At 41.0% G+C, this 17,583-nt stretch overlaps 1 long non-coding RNA gene across 1 annotated transcript; it reads right to left on the reverse strand.

Annotated features, from left to right (window-relative positions):
• Nucleotides 1-9,174: 9,174 nt before the first annotated feature.
• Nucleotides 9,175-9,904, reverse strand: LOC106955672 (uncharacterized). The gene is made up of 2 exons (XR_001426631.1): nt 9,693-9,904; nt 9,175-9,596 (listed from the first exon to the last, which is right to left on the reverse strand). It is a non-coding gene; the product is annotated as an uncharacterized LOC106955672 (long non-coding RNA).
• Between the last annotated feature and the right edge of the window lie 7,679 nt (nt 9,905-17,583).

Consider the following 17,583-nt stretch of genomic DNA (forward strand, 5'->3'; position numbering starts at 1 on the left):
TTAAATAAGTTTATTTAAAGGGAAAGGCGTAAGGGTACGATGGTCGGAGATTGGTAAGAGGAATCAGAACGTCTGACTGCAACGAGAGGAAGGGAAGTGAGTGGTGGGTTCAAATGCACGTGGGAATTCTCAAAACAAGTAAAGAGCTCGATCTTACTTTCAGGAAGGGAGAGTGGAAGCGCAGACCTGCTGCAGAGGCGTGGGTTCCAGGTTCCGGCAGACTGAGTCGACGGAGAGCGTTGGAGGGCGGACAGGTAAGTGTGCTGTGGACGGACAGAGCCGCTGGCGGAGGTCCAGGTCTAATATAGCTCCCGGGGCTAGGGCGACCTGCGGGTTACTAGTGGCGTATCAAGGTGAGTCCGCAGGGGTGGATCAGGAGAAGGCAAGTGCACGGAGCATGGCGTCCGATAGGTAAGACCTATGGCGTCGTGGAGGTGGCTCACAGGGAGATCAGGGAAGGACAGCGTTCACTGACGAACTCGGCAAACACGGGGAAACACCTGACGAGGAGAACACAACGAGGAATAACTCAGAGGCAGAAGCACGACGAGGAAATTCTCAGAGGTAGTCACTAGGCCGTCGGGGAGAAACGTTACCCATGGAAGGCAACACTCAGGCACTGGAGTGTTGGCCAGACGCTCCATAAATACACCACAGCAGCCAGCTCCAGATTAGACACAGGTGTGCCTACGGGGTTGGCACCGCATCTCTCCAGGGGCTCAGTCATCCGGTGACATCTGGTGGACAGGGAAGGAAGCAGCAGGCAAACCAAAAAGGAAAAAGGAAAACAAAACAGAACTCGGGCCATGACAGAAACAGATATCTGTAAGGAGGCAAACACTTCTTCACTGCAGCAATGGTTAACATCTTTTCTTACCTTTAATACTCTTAAACCTATGAAACCGCGCGTTAAATTGGAACTAAAACAGAAAAAGATTTGCCACGTCACTCTAAAATGTATCCAAATACACATGAACATGTTTCATTTTACACCTTAAACAGCTTAATTTACGCATTCTTGATTAAGGCCACAACAGAAGTGCATAAACTGCAGCAATGTTTTAAAAAATGTTAAGAGTATGTTGCAATTAAGAAAAACTAAAACAGTGTATATGAAAATATTGTATGTCAGCACATGTTACCAAAGTGTTGGATCTGCTCTTTGGGTTGTGGAACTTTGTAAAGTGTGTCCTTTGAAGAACGCCGTACTTGGTGCTCTGAATTCTAAAGGTAGGCAATACAGACCGCCAGCTCCTCAATGTAGCCAAATGTTACTTTTAATGTTCAAGTAGTTAGTTTTGTATCATTTTGTCTTTTTCTTCTTTTTTGCATATATGCTGTATCTGCAAATCAAAAAAAAAAATAAATAAATAACTGCGTTAATGAAACATGTTGACATGCAGTATTTGCTCTGAATTCTAAAGGCGAAGCCGCTGCGCTGTCGGGTGGTCCGAATAAACGGTCCCAACCACGATTTCAACCACCGTGTGTGTCAGATTCCTGTCTCTTAAGAACACACAACGCAGAGTCCAGGGAACAGCGAGGACTCATCTCGCACGGACAGGGTTACATATGCAATGATTTCCTCAAACACAAGAGGGAGACCAGGCTTCCACATCGACTGATTAATTGATGAATAAAAACTTTGAAGGTTTCCGAAAATGGATATTCAGCATTTCTCCAGCCGCTCAAATAAAATGAGTAATATAAAAATACTCAAACACAAGGTTCCATCTTTGCTGGATTGTTTAAAAAACTGTTGTGTGTTTTGTCCAGAAAGCATCAGAATCATTTCAGGATCTGATCTGAATCGGACCGAACAATCTGATTTCTGCAAGACTGAATAATTCACTGGATCACCTGATTTCAGTTTATAAGACTGCTGTCATAAAAAGTACTGCTAAAATAACTGGAAATAAAACCTGATAAAAACTTCTGCTTGCCATTCTTGTTGGAGTTATTGTCGCACAAGCCCTGAAATGAAACTGGTGGCTGACAACGTCTAGCTTAGATCAGACCTTACGCCCCCACTGTTGGATTATAAAAAACTTAGTCAGCTCCAAAAATTGTCAAAAAATATCAATTCTGATCTGCAATAACCGAAGGCAATTACTTTTTGAACTCAAATTTGATGGACAAAATAAAAACACACTTTGACTTTTAGTATTTTTGGATTTAGCTCCTAGGTTTGTCACATCCATCCAAATAAACAGATCAAGCTAAAGTGGCCAAAGTTCAAGTTGATTTCTTTGATTGTTTTTGCAGCAATCCCTCCTCTGAGGAAGTACAGGACCTTTTTTTTTTTTTTTTGCACTACGAATGTTTTTCTCACACTTTTCTGAACCCGCTGTTTGAAGTATGCTGCCCCTTTGAGCCTGATTCAATTTACACTGTGTACTGTGGTGGGAAAACTGAATTATCAGACTCACAACACTAAAAATTGATTGCATGTATGCATTTAACTCCCACCCGCAACTCACACACAAACAACATGCAGAAACATTTCGTTTATCAGTGTCTGTTGGCAGAGGAAGGAAGGCTCTCGGGGCAGAAATGCTAACAGGATGCTTCATAACGTTCTGAGAGGCTTTGATGTGATTTCATGTGTTTGTGAATAGATTTCAAAATGTGCGTGAGAGTGTGTGCGTGGTGGAATTTGGGAGGCGATGCTGGCAGGGGACGTCTGACTGTGGAAATTCAGTCTGAGGAAGAGACATTTTTTGGTTGCGGTTTTCTACCTGGAAGCCTCACAGCGACGTCTGCTTAAACAATTAACCTCCTCCCTCGTCTCTAAGTGGATGATTGTGATGGATGTTGTTCCTAGGTGTGCAGTTTTTGCTGCCACATGGTGAAAATAAATGCAGGTCAGAGTGGATTTTTTTATTTTTTATTTTTTGAACATCCATGCAATGTCAATTGCTCGCAGGTCTTTGATGGTGGAGGTTTAAATCTCTCTCGGTGTGTGAAAGAGAGATGTTCATGCGATAGCCTCGCCCAGTGGAAAGCAGACACGTGACCGACCTGTTGAGTGTGACTGTTTTATCGGGGAGGAAGGTTCACCTCCGGGGCGAGGGGGCGATGTCTGCCTACGATAAGAAAATGGAAACATGGCCAGAACAGTGGCTGTCACAATCAAGGGAAGAACCCATTGTGCTGCTATGCAGGAAGCTACAGCCTGGGATGAGAACAGTAGGGCTTCCCTGACATTGATATGTGTGTGTGTGTGTGTGTGTGTGGGTGTGTGTGTGCGTGTGTGTGTGTGTGTGTGTGTGCGTGCGCTAAACGCATCAATCCGTGTGTTGCACTGCAAGAGGCTGAAGCCTGGCAATTTGTTTCCACTCGTATATTTGGACACACGTCAGAGACGAACCCTGTGATCTCTCTGCATTTTTGCCTTTTTGATAAGCAAGCATGTGCTTGGATGTGTGTACGACTGCACACAATGTGTGTCTTTTGTTTGCATGTATCGTTAGCTCAGAGGTAACCTTTATTGTTTGGTAAAACGTGACTTTCTGGTGCTGATTGTTTGATTAGTCTCTGCTGCAATACTGCATTGTCAATCAGAGGAAAGACTTGTTGCACTTGGCCGCCGGCCCCACCGGTGTACAAATATCCTTCTTAAACAAGAATGCATGTGCAACGATGAACACCAAGCGCTACGGCGTAGATTGAGAAGGGCAAATAATGTGCGTTTGTATTGTTGGCAACTAGAAGAACAGAATTAGAAGTGGCTCTTCCTCATTAGCAGAATGCGTGAACCTCATTTTCCTCCTTGCGCATGCAGAAGCTGTGGTATGTGTGTTTAAGTGTTTGGGCTCAGTGATGTTCGGCTTTATGGGAAACATCTTGAGTGCATGCAGAAATGTGCTAAAAGAAAATTGATCATTCAGAGGGGGCTACTAACAGGAAAAGGAAGAGGGTTGCGGTTACTGTCAGGCACAACCCCTGGTCAGTGTTTACTATGCCGTACATATATAGTGTAAACTCTGTCCAACCAGTTCTTTAGAACATGTTTCAGATGATACAGTGCAAAAGAAATCTCACTATTTTAACTTTTTCTCATCTCCTCACATTAGGAACATTAGTGAACAAACATCATTAATGTGCCTCAAGACATAACCTTATCGTTGTAGCAGCTAAAATCCTGTATTTTAGGCTATTGGCTGCTGTTCCTGGTAGGCGCTGGTTTTTACATGCACTCAATCTTCACTTTGACTTATATTAAAGTAATTTATTTTCCGTACAGTATCCATTGTCTTACTATTTCCGTTTAGATCCACATGAATCCGACATAAATCCAAATGAAGCACAGTAGAAAACTGTTCCCATCACCAACACCTGAACAGAATCACGCTAGACCTTAAATAATCCAACCGCCCTTCAGACAAATACACCCCCTGGTGGCCATAAACACAAGAAAAGATAAATGGCTCCTACAACCACGGATGAAGTTATGTAGAAGTTTAAAGTAGGTTTAGGACATACAACAATATGCCACGCTTTTAACATCTCATGCCCCAGTGTCCAATCAATCATCTGAAAATATGACACAACTACAAACCTACCGAGACGCAGCAGTCCATCTAAAACAGGAGTCTGCAACACATTTCTCAGTTCAAAAAGATGATGGCCCATGAAAATCTGATCAAAGTATTGATTACTGGTACTCTTAGAGTCATTCTGTTTTGAAAATTCAGCACAAACTCGCACTTGTTGTTATATCTACAATTAAAACATCAATTAGTTTTTTATCAATTTAAGCAAACGTTATTAGGAGACTCAGAAGATTCACTTTCGTCACTGCAGACCTCTGACCTAAACTGACACGCAACAAGAGGAGCATTAATCAGATTAATCACTAATCTGAAGCCAATGTTGGAAGAAAATCATAAGAAGTCCCATTTGTAGTTTTACATCAACCATGTTGGGCAAAAGGCAAACATAATTTTTCCTTTTGAGTCTCGAGGCTCATGAAAAATCTTGCTTACTTGAAACTCCATCATGTCCTTTTCTTGTTGAGGCCAATGAGATAATATCATCTAAAGAAGGAAACATAAAGGAAGCATAAAGTTGCTAAACTGACAGCACCAATCCACAAAATCAGCAATAAATTGCAGCCCTTGACTGAAACAGTTAATATTCTTAAAACATAAAACGCTGGAAAGGTTTATTAACATCTCTAGATAATGTTGTACCGTCTTGTTAGGCAATGGATTGGCTTTTTACGATGCATGTCCACTTCAAGGTAACCAACTTATGACACCCATGATAATCAACCTCTGCTATAAACCTTTTAGAGTGACAACAACAATTATTTAAAGAGATTTATTGCTGTTATTTCTGTATCTCTCAGTGTTAAACAAGCAACACAGTTATATTTTGGAGCTTTATGTTTGGTTTCTTTGTCCACATTTATTTCCAGTAATGCGTGAGAAGGACCAGCTCCAGAAGTCTTTATTTGTCTTGGAGTGACGTTTGGATGTAAAGTTAGTGGTTCTCAGTGGAAAATCCCTCTATGCTACCTACACTGCATACCCGCTGCTGTCTTTTCCTCTTCTTCGCTGCAGCAGTGATTCATGAAGGGACACAGGGGTCCCATCATCAGACGGCGCTGAAAGGATTCCAAAGTCTCCGTCCTCCCCGTCCTCTCAAGCTTCAAGTCTTTCAGTGCCGCACTGTCCCTCACTTCCTTTTATAGCCTCGTCCCTCTGCTGGTTTGTATCTGTGTCGTATTGTGTCCCCTGGCGTTCTCCGCGTATCCCTGAAGAGGAGACTTGGCAGACACTCTGTCCTCCCTCTTCCTCTCCCAGCTTGTCCTCCTCACATTTCAGCGGCCTCCTTTTCCCCGTGCCCTCCTCGAACACGTGCGTTTCTGTCTGCCTTTGGGTCTGTCCTCAGTGGAGGTGAGACTCTTGGGTGAGCTCAGATGGAAGGATTGCTTAAGCTGTGTTTACAGAGAGCGAATCCATACTCTGTTCTCACAAAACGCCTGGATTTTCTCACCCGGCTTCAACAGGTGCTCGCACACTGATTTCATTCCTGTAAGTTGTTTGAGACTGACTCATGGTGATTCTGCACTAAAACTAAAACGGGGGCTTTTATTTCGGCTTATGAGAACTTTAATCAGGACAAAGCAGAAATGTCTCATCAGGACAGGGCGCTCACTGCTCCCATTGTGCTTTTCACAATGTCCTGTTCCCTGGAAGAATGACATAAACCACTACTTTCCATCCCAGCTGTGGTCTAATTGATGGGAATGAATTATTTCTTGTCATGGGAGGAATGTTAACAAAATATAATGCACACTTTGTGATAACATTACCATGTCCGATTTCTCTCTCTCTCTCTCAGACGTCTGTTACCACTTCAGCCCAGACAGTTATATCTCTGAAGCTATTTAATGATCTGTCATGATACTTGGGGCCAGACATGACCGCTGCCAAGAAAATTAACTCTTCTCCATCATACAAATAGCTGAATCTTACACACAGAGACGGCTCTCACTACAGCCCATATGGGCGGTTGCCCAGGGCACCATTAGAAAAGAGCAGACAAACACCATTAATATATATATAGTATGTTGTTGGTTAGGCACTGAACGTTGAGAGATTGTCGGGGGGGGGGGTTGTTTTCATTTATATCTTTTTTTTCTGTAACTTTCTTGGTGCAATCTTTGACTATTCTCAACCAGGATGTTTTTAAAAGTACCCATAATCACCTTTTTTCTAAAATCTGTAATCAGTGTAGTTATGCAGCTTATCTTTAACCAGACCACATGTTTCAGTTTCAATGCTTAAGACAATTAGAAGATGTCCAAGTCCTGAAAATGCATTAAAAATTACCGTTTTTGCTTCAAATCAAGATTTATACATCTTAAAGAAATTTTCTTCAGTCTTGGTGTAAAGACTTGACTAGTCAAGATATTTTACATTTTAAACTATAAGTGTTCAAGTGGAATTATTAGACTAATGTGAACTAGCCCTTTTGTATGGAGTAATGATATTTTTTTTGTTTTGTTTTACGACGCTACACAACGCACACAGATTCACTTTGATAAAAAAACGTTGCGATGTTTAGTATCGCCCCCACTGATTCCTAAAATGCTCATTTTTGCCTATCACAATCTCTAAGTCTATCTGCCAGATCATCTTTTAGACTTTTATTGTTTTAGAACAACGAGCACAGTGGTTCTCAGACCTCTCATGTTTTCACATAACACGAATAAATCCCATCTGTCGTAGATCATCTTATTAGCGTTGTGAGCAGAGGGACTATCAAAATGAAAATGTCTCAAGCTGGTCGAGTCCAGAGCACAAACGTGACTAATCCCAGGTTGAATTAGTTCAGTTTGTCGCAGGAAGTCCTGATTAAAAGAGTGGTCCGCAGGGATCTTGAGTGAAGTCTCTGTTCGACCTGAGGCCAGTTCTGGAGAGGAAGGTCGAGCCTTGTCGGCCCGGGGCAGAAACCAGAGCCGTGTTTATGCTGGAGCTCAGCCACTGGAGCACTTTGGGAGTTTCTGCGCTGCCTTGTCTTTTGCTCCGGTTCATGTTCTACTTTAGAGCCCTGCACCCTGCAGAGTGACCTGACCCACTGACCCTGCTCTTCCCTCTCCCTTACTGCTCTGCTTAGATTTCAGAACATATGCTATGTTTCTGTGGTTTACCTTGTTCTAGGGTTGCAAACTATATTTCCTAGAATTTTGTGAAAGTATTTCAACTCCTTGCGCAGCATCCTGAACCCACCATCTGCACAGCGAAATGATGATGTTGTTGCAACACCAGGCTGTGAATATGCTTTTGTTCAGCGGGAACAGCCAACCTGATCAGGGATGATGGGAAAATGTCTGGAGCTGAATGTAGGACAATCCTGGAAGAAATCCAGTTGAAACTGGGGAAAAGACAATGACTCATAAATAGCGCCAGAGCAACAATACACCAAAGCGTAGTGACATTAAGGTGGAATATTCACCAACCAGACCTTAATTGAGAATCAGTGGCTTTAGCTGGAAATGAACAACTATAGACACTTTCCCTGCCAATCTCAATAAGCTTGAGGTAGTTTGCAAAAAAGGCATGGCCAAGACATACGAAAACCTTGCAGTAACTATATTTGTGGAACATTTTCCACAAACTTCATTTCAAGTTTGTGCTTGTAACTTGACAAAATGTGAACAAGTGTGAGTATATATACTTTACTGATCAAACAGCTTTTCGATGAACTTTTTCCTCCTATGTCCTTCTTGGTTCAAGTCTCAGCAAGGATAGCTGTTCTTGTCTTCTGTAGGTAGATTGGGACACAAAGAGACAGCAGCTCTTAAACTTTCCAAGAGGAGAAGAGAGAGAGGCTTTAGTAGGAAGCTGAAGGAGTTTTGCTGCTTATCAAGAGAAAAGAAAAAAAAACGTGAAAGCTTATTATGGGTTCCACAAGATTTCCACCTTAAGAAGGCAGTTAGACAGCTCCCATGTGTTTATCAAGATTTGCTCAAGTTTAAGTAGGCCAACGCAAACATGCTGATGTTTGATGTTTCGGTTTGTGTGTGTGTGTGTGTGTGTGTGTGTGTGTGTGTGTGCGCGCTAAAGTTAAAATGTGATTATTTGCTAAAGCCCACTGTAGATCAATTGCCGGAAGGAAAGCACGAGCAGAAAGTATAAACTCACCCTTCTGACTTGCTTCCCCATTTTTCAACCAGTTTTAAAATTTTGTTGTTTTTTTTGTTCTATTTCCCCTTTTGGTTTTTGAGAACAATGTTTCATAATAAAACAAAACTGAAAGCATCTTCCAACCTCCCTGTTAAGAATATATTCAGTGGAAAAAACCCCCACATAATTTCAATCGTTATTTTATATAGTTGAGACCAAGCATCTGCACAAGACTTGCACTGTGATGGAAACAATTACCCCCACCCACATACGAAGAACTTGCCCAGAAAACAGCAACCAGCATTATTTTCTCAGAATGCTCCTGATGTGGTTCTGGGTTTACTCTGAACACAAGGAATCCATAAACCGCCTCAAGAACTTTGAGTACGATTGCTTATTTGCACATCATGAATTAAGAGCTTTGTACAGGTGAAGAAATGGCAAGAAGATACAAAATGCTCAAAGTGTTAAAAATGGGTCTGTNGGGTTCAAGTTTTCTTACCCACATGCAAGAACACGCTCAGGAGAACAAAATCAGTTAAATAAGTTTATTTAAAGGGAAAGGGGTAAGGGGACGATGGTCGGAGATTGGTAAGAGGAATCAGAACGTCTGATTTCAGGAAGGGAGAGTGGAAGCGCAGACCTGCTGCAGAGGCGTGGGTTCCAGGTTCCGGCAGACTGAGTCGACGGAGAGCGTTGGAGAGCGGACAGGTAAGTGTGCTGTGGACGGACAGAGCCGCTGGCGGAGGTCCAGGTCTAATATAGCTCCCGGGGCTAGGGCGACCTGCGGGTAGCTGGTGGCGTCTCAAGGTGAGTCCGCAGGGGTGGATCAGGAGAAGGTAAGTGCACGGAGTATGGCGTCCGATAGGTAAGACCTATGGCGTCGTGGAGGTGGCTCACAGGGAGATCAGGGAAGGACAGCGTTCACTGACGAACTCGGCAAACACGGGGAAACACCTGACGAGGAGAACACAACGAGGAATAACTCAGAGGCAGAAGCACGACGAGGAAATTCTCAGAGGTAGTCACTAGGCCGTCGGGGAGAAACGTTACCCATGGAAGGCAACACTCAGGCACTGGAGTGTTGGCCAGACGCTCCATAAATACACCACAGCAGCCAGCTCCAGATTAGACACAGGTGTGCCTACGGGGTTGGCACCGCATCTCTCCAGGGGCTCAGTCATCCGGTGACATCTGGTGGACAGGGAAGGAAGCAGCAGGCAAACCAAAAAGGAAAAAGGAAAACAAAACAGAACTCGGGCCATGACAGAATTATGTTTTATTGCCTTTGGTCCTTAAGATATAGTTTATAATATTCACATAGAATATTTTGTCCCTTGTACATTTGTGACTTTTGTTTTACAGGGACTAAAGGATGCAGTTGTACAAAAACGTATCAAGCTTAGGAGGCCATATTGTGGTTGTGTCGTTGCTGTAACAGAATAAAACTGACACGATTTTGTTTGTGCGTATTCCGTCCTTATTTTTATGCGAAATAAACTTTGGTCCTTTTTTGGTTGACATATATTTGCTGGCCAACGTGAATGGAGATAGAGACGACAGGAGGACTGCAAAATATATTGTGAACTTAAAAAAACCCGCTTGCTACAGTTGGCTGCAGTTACTAATAAGCTGTCTATATGTTTTAATATGCAATTACATTTTTCAGTTAGAGCTATTAAGATTTTGGTGGCGCAAAGCATACATCCTTAATAAATTACATGACAAGATTCGGAGCTGTAGACATCTTTAGGTCGCCTTATTGATATCGGGCTGCCCTAAGAAATAATAGCAAAGGATCCGTGAGCGTTTTAAAGAGATCAGTGCTTCTTCCTTGCAGAGTCAGCCAGCCACACACACCCCCACACACACCAGCCGTGTCCAGCCTTGTTCTTGCTCCTTAATGTGGCCATGCTCCATTACTCTCCTTTTTATCTAATAAGCTAGTCTAGCTGGTGGAAATAAGCAATGGGCCGGCATGGGCGCAGCCTTTTGCTGTTCGGCTCTGCCGTGCTTGGACGCGGCCAAAGCCTCTCCGACCACAGACACTGTTGGCAAGCTCTTGTGTCATTTCTCAGGGGCGTTTGCTTCTGATCACGACGGGCTGCCTTCGTCCAACTGACTGTTATCTTCCACGCATAAATTCACTGAGCCAAAGCTTGCAGGTACACTGATGTAGATGTGGAAGCTGGAGGAGACCAAGATGAGGAGAGGTTGTGTAAGGGGAAAAGATATAAGAGCCTTTTAGTCCGCCTTGGGCCAAATTGTCTCAGAATTAAATCCAAGGAGCTGTTTTTAATCTTTTGCAAATTAAGTTACTATGAATCTTTACTTTTGTACAAGTAAAGATGTTATTTTTTTGCTATCTTTCTGAACATTTTTGGGTTCAAATCCGATTTTGCACCATCCTTTATAGAATTTTACTAAAACTTAGTTATCTTTACGGAGAAGCTTAAGGTAACACAAGTCAGTTGGAGTTATTGTCTTTCCTGGCCTGGAGCGAGTCATCCTCGTGTATTACAAGAGCACAGTTTAGGAGAAGCACATCTTCTTTCACCCCCAGTTGTTTCCTGGTTGCATAACCCTACCAACAGACCTCTAATCAGTACAGCCTAGCATTTAGGCACTAGCACCTAAATCCTCTTTACTCGCATTCATAATCAGATAAGAGAGAACCTCCTCGATTATAGGTGGCATGAGTTCTTATGGCCCCCGCATGGGAGTTGAGGGAGCAGCATTTATCATCTGGATGTTCCAGGACACACTTAAAACCCAGTCCCTCGTATACCACTCGCTTTATTTTCTCCATATACGTCAGCTGCAAAGTGGAGATTTTTTTAAGGTTGGATAATTTCTGTAAGGTTTTGGTTAAATTTAGAGAAACATAAGCACTCAGGTTTTAGCTATAGCCTCCAAACGGTTGTGACCAGGTGCTTTTTTTCTTCCATCCTTCATCGTTGTGAATTAATGCTATGAAAACAATAACTTATTTTATTAATTAATACTGTTATGAATACTTACCACAACAAAACCAAATTGTCTTTGTGGTAATCAAACATCTAAATAGAGTCATAATTACTGATACAATTATTAAAAAAAAAAAAATGTTTTCCACTTTTCCAGACAGTTAAACACTGCTTTCAAAAGGAGAATAGATTAAACATAGTTTGCCAGGATTAAGTTTTATTGAAAATAAATCATGAAGGAAGATCTTATAGTTTACAAAAGACTGCAGAAAATGCTACGTGGCTAATTCCTGCTTGATACCTGTTGCTGCTTGTGTTGTACAAGAATGAAGTTTATTTAAAAATGACAACTAAATTGAGAGAGTGTCTAATTCTATATTTTGAGTAAAAACTCATAGAGTTTGACTTTAAATTTTCCATCTCAACTTACAATTGAGGTGTAATTTAGCCCTTGCTGATCATGATGTCATTAGCTAAAAGAAACATGAATCATGCACTTGTGACAATCATTTCAAATGTAGCTGACATTGATTTGTAACAGAATGACAGTCAACTTCATTGTTTTCTCACTCTCCATATTTGTGTCTGTGTCAAAGCATAATTATTAAAAATGGTAAATAGATGTGATACAGTGAAACCGTGGTATTTTTGCCCCAAATTGTCATGCTATTAATGTCAAACTAGAACAGGTCAATAAAGTATATTCTGTTCTTTTAATCTTATTGTAGCCCATGGCTTAATATGGCACACAGAAGGAAAAAACCCTACAAATGAACAAAACCCAAGCGTGGCATTGCGCATTATGATTCCGCGTTGGATTTTGCATGCAGAGGAATTAACGTCAAGACGCATCTCAGGTGTCTCAAAGGAGCCCACTGGACTGGCCTAGAGCTTATTGCGCTTGGCTGTGTGCATTATGATTCACAAATGGGGGGCATCATTTGGTAAATCTCATGAGGCACAGCTCATCTTAAATATCCTCACTGTTAAAAGAGGCAAAATGTGCGTGGGGGAGGGAGAACACGTATGCTGATGAAGGAAAACTCTAGCATAAGTTCATTTTGTAAACAACACAACCAGTGTAAGCCAGGGCTAATGAGAGAGGCCAGATGGTGTTGGAGGCCAGGTTCTACGAGTAATTGCACCTGTCATCACTGGAGCATAACTACTGAGGATTTGCTAACTAAACACGCCTTTTGCTCCAGTATTACAACCCGAAAAATCATTTTCATGGATGATTTAGCTGTCTCAGAGCCCACATGGTTTGCTTTTCTTTAATACAGTCTTTAAAATAACTAACGACATATAATTTATGGGGAAATAAAGAAGCAAAAATAAATATACTTATAATATTTTAGATGGGAAAACAAAACACAGTAATTTCGCATTGATTTATGTCTTATCCATGTATAGATCAGAGACATCAATGCTTCCCATATCTACTGTAGAATGAAAATAGCCAGAAAAGCACAATACACATAATTGTTTACCTACTTAATTTTTAGAGAATTTGATGGCAGGGTGACAAAAAAAATATCAGTAAATGCAGACCAACTTATTTATGAATAGAAAATACTTATATTAAATTTTTTTTTCTGTAGTTCGTGAGGGGATTCTAGAAAATTACTTTAAATCATCAAAGAAGATACAAAACTTCCCTGGAGAGTGTTCAAATTAAATCAGTATCTGTTTGAAATGAGCTTTGGCACCTAAAGTACCCGAAAAGTCAGCTACAAAACAGTCAAACCTGCAAACACGCAAAAAAGTTGATGCAGTAATAGTTATGCAATGAGATCCTTACAACTGGTTTTATGGTAACCGGAAACTTTTTCGACAATTAGATTATTGCAGGCCATGAAAAATGGCAATGAAGGTTGTATAACTCTTACACTGGGTAGTCAAGATTTCTTTTGTTTTAACTTTTTTTTTTATTATTTCACTTATGCGTTTCAGATTATTAAAACTGTGATTCAGTAGACACAGTGGATGTTTTGCAATCTGAAAGGCTTTAGGTTTGTAAGTGTGATTACCACTGAATAAAATGTAACCAATGTTTTCTTTTTGTCCATCACTATGAACGCTTTTTTGCCCACTGCAGAATTGTTTGAATTTAGCCAGATTGGACAATTTTCAAGTACGACCCACTTGTTCACAGCACAGCATTTTATTTGGATTTGCTTTGACTGGGTCACTCCTAAACTTGAATTTAGTTTTATTTACTCAGGGATTCTTTGTGAGATACTCTAATTTGTTTGGTGATTTTAAACATTTATGGACGAAAATGAAAAACAGAACGAATTAATCCGGGACACAGATTTTTTCATGGCACCGATTAAAATCCACCAACAGTAGAAGGAAGATTCAGTTTCTTGACATGGTAAGTATCAGTTCACAACCTGTCCACCGTGTCATTTTTGTAAAGTCTTGGACGTCCAGCAGAGCTTTACAGCTTCATTTCAATGAAAGTGACACTAGACAATAAAACTATTAAATTTGATGACGTTAAAATGTCAAAACCCTTCTAATAACCGATGATTATTTTTATTTTAATCTCTCCTTTATATCCAGATTCCATTTGTTTGCGCGGTTTACTTATTCAGCTAGCAAGAAGTCAAGTAGACCAAACGGACCAAATGCTCTCGATCCACCTGCCATCAGATTAAGACATAAATCCCATTGAAGGCTAGCAGAGGCTCTGTGTGGACCCACAGCAAGTAGCAGTGCTGCCAGTTTGAGTGACACGCTGAGTAAGAGGCTAATGTGTTCCTTCCTCCTCCTGCCCTACTCGTCTCCTTGCTGTCCCCCTGATCATTGCTCCCTCTGCTGCCTCGAGGGACGTTCGTTCATCTCGCTCGCTGCCGTTTTCCCATCCCAGAAGGCATTGGGAAAAGCGTGAGATGGAAAGGAGAGGGATGGGAGTTTAAAGGAGTCATCATTCTAAATGCTATGAACACAAGGTCTCCATTACATGCTTCAGTAATCTCTCTTCACTCTCTCAGCTCACAGCCAGCCTTCCACATCCATGCACATTCATACAGTATTACATATATTATGCCTTTACAGTGTGTAGTACACAAGCTGGTGCTCCCATTCGCTGAGGACACACACTGAAACATACAAACCCTTGGATATTGCTGAACTGGTTTTCTATAAGTACTACAAAGCATCCGTTGCCATGCCGTGTTTCCTTTTCCTATCTCCATACTGTGTCTGTTTTTATATTCTTCAGTTTTCTCGACTTTCATCCTCCAGTTGTGCTCACACAGTCATTTTTACCCTCACTTCCACCACCTCAATGACAGTTCTACATTTCGTCTTACGTCTCCCTTTTCCACCTCTCATCTCTGTATTTTTCGTTTCCTGCACATTTCAGTCTTCAACTTTTTTTTGGAAAACTGAGTTATAGCACTTTTTGCTGCTTCATCTTGAGAGCTCTGACAGGGGAGATCATTGATATTCATTGAAAGGTTCTCACATTTGACTCCTCATCAGTCTTGCCTTTGGTCGCAGGTGGATCGAGAAGTTTTTCAGTGGCCACTTGGCCACCTTCTCTGGAGCAAGAAGCATGTGCTATTCTGAAAGCTTGATACATTATTTAATTTTACGTTGTCTTTACAAATATTTCCTAATTATCATTTTTGGCTTATTTCATATTTTCCTTTGTGTTTCCAAGAATCATGGGATTCCAAACAAAACAGATTTAATAACTATTCTGCACCAGTGGGGGGCAAGAGCATTGATATGTGATTACTGTCAAAAGGCTGTGATACCAATTCTTCACCAATAGGTGGTGACAAGGTTGACATTAACGACATCAGAAAACAAAAGAAAAGGATCATGAATATAGCTAAATTGATAATAGGCTAAAGATGTTAAAAAATCAATTAAGATCAGGTTTTTCTTCCAAAATACAATCATAGGCAGAACACAGTTCTTTCCAGCACAGAAAATAATTGGCCTGAATGAAATGCACCTTGAGAAAATTTGCTTATGGAATGGAGATGGGGTTTAATTGCATCAGCAGGCAGTGGTCAAGCTAACAATGGTGGAAAAACCCACAAAAAATGTTATATATGACCCTGACTTTAATAATATACTCACATCAATATGTTTAGCTTATACACAATGTGCAGTTGGATTGTGTTCAACTCCAATCCACTCCTTCTGCTGAACAGTTTAAAATAAATAAATGATTGATAAAGCTTATGATTCATTGTTGAAAGACCTGGGTTCAAAACGTTTTTCGAAGTTCTCAATGTTCCAAGTGATTTAAAGTACCTCAGTAAGGTTTTGTTATAAACGTTAGGAAAACAAGCCGAACACGCGTTGAGCGTCTGGAGAGAGAACATGCAATAAACCCTTTACGTACATGTCCTTTAATTGAAATCCCGAGAGCCTCACTAAATAGTTATAAATACATGAGTAGGGGTTTTATTTTAATTATTTTTGTTGTGCTGCAGGTTGCATTTTGTACATATACTTAATATCTTAAAGGGCAAATCTTTAAATTGTATTCTGTGGTTTTTAAAACTTGAGAAAATGTACTGTAAAAATTAATAAATTGTTTATTTTGAAGTGGCCTTATTTAAATAATCAATTTATAAATATTAGGTGATACTTTGATTGACATATATAGCCTTCAGTGGCATCGTACTACATTCATCCATAGCTATTCTGTTATAGTTTTTCTCACTATAAACTCTGTATATGAACAAGTAACACAAATTACGCACAACATCTCACTTTTACTAAGTGTTTGTGTTGGGGTGGATAGATTCTTTAATCTATAAAGCTTTAGCCAGAGATATGATTTACAAACTAAACAGACAATGAAATGCATTGGTGGAGGTCATGCAAACTGAATATCCCCATGTTTAAAGGTGTATCCCTCACGGGTATGTTCAACCAAATCAATAATTTAGTTTCAGTGTACCACATTATAGAGACTGTTTATCAACTTAATTTTATTTCCTTATTCTGAAATATTTCGCTTTTATGGTTTCTGTGGCAACCAAGATGTGCCATGGTGACATGCTGACACCCAGGGAACATTTCCTCTCCATACTGGCTGTGTGATATGTACAGCAGCTGGTAACTCAGCCCCCACAACCAACCCCGGATGCAAATTTAAGGGAAGCGCTTTCGCTCTGTCTCATCAGTACTTTCAGTGGGTAAGCATGTGATTGAATGACCAGTTTTTAATGTTTTTAAAAAGTTGGTTGGCTTCTAGTGTCATTTATAACAAATGGCTCTCAAACACACTGAAACGGGAGTAGTTCCTGGTCAGTGGTGCGGTGTTTTGATGAGTTCAAGCTGTTGTCTTTAGTGTAGCGGATCCAGCAGACGTCACTTTTGTACAGATTCCGTGACAGAAATGATGAAGATGTGAAATTGGCCTTTCTTGTGTCTCGGCTCTCTAGGCCAGTAAGTGGATCAGAATGAGGGCTTCGGTTTGTTGGATTGAACAGATTAATTAAAAACCTCTGCAGTGTGAAGGAGCCTCCCAGGACATATGAAGGAACACTTGTTATCCTGACTGATACTGGGGGAGCTGCGACAGAGAAAATGTATGTCACTGCATTTGCTTCCAATCGCCACACACCTCCACCTTCTGGTCCTCACATTCACTCATCAATTTCCTTTTTTAGCTTCTCTGCTGGAGCATTTATTTCTCTATTTTTCAGCACATTTGCTTTTTTTTTTTTTCTTGTGTAATCATGCTGTTGGCGTCACCGTGGGCAGAACTGCCAGCTGTTTGCCGTCTCCACGCTCCCCAGGAAGTGACAGAGTAAATTATTATATCTCCTGCTCTTTGTTGTGGAACGTGATTCCTCTTGAGTCACCAGAGGGCCTCATTTCTGACCAAAGCAACTTACACATGTAGTAATGCCCTTCATTTATTATTTCCCCCTACCTGACATCCACAGTACTCATTCTTCAATCTTTTCTTTTTTTGTCTGTTTAAAAAATTTTACAAT

The sequence above is a fragment of the Poecilia latipinna genome, unplaced genomic scaffold (genome assembly GCF_001443285.1).
Source record: "Poecilia latipinna isolate Pla-1442-1.1 unplaced genomic scaffold, P_latipinna-1.0 Scaffold757, whole genome shotgun sequence".
In the NCBI taxonomy this organism is placed as follows: Eukaryota; Metazoa; Chordata; class Actinopteri; order Cyprinodontiformes; family Poeciliidae; genus Poecilia; species Poecilia latipinna.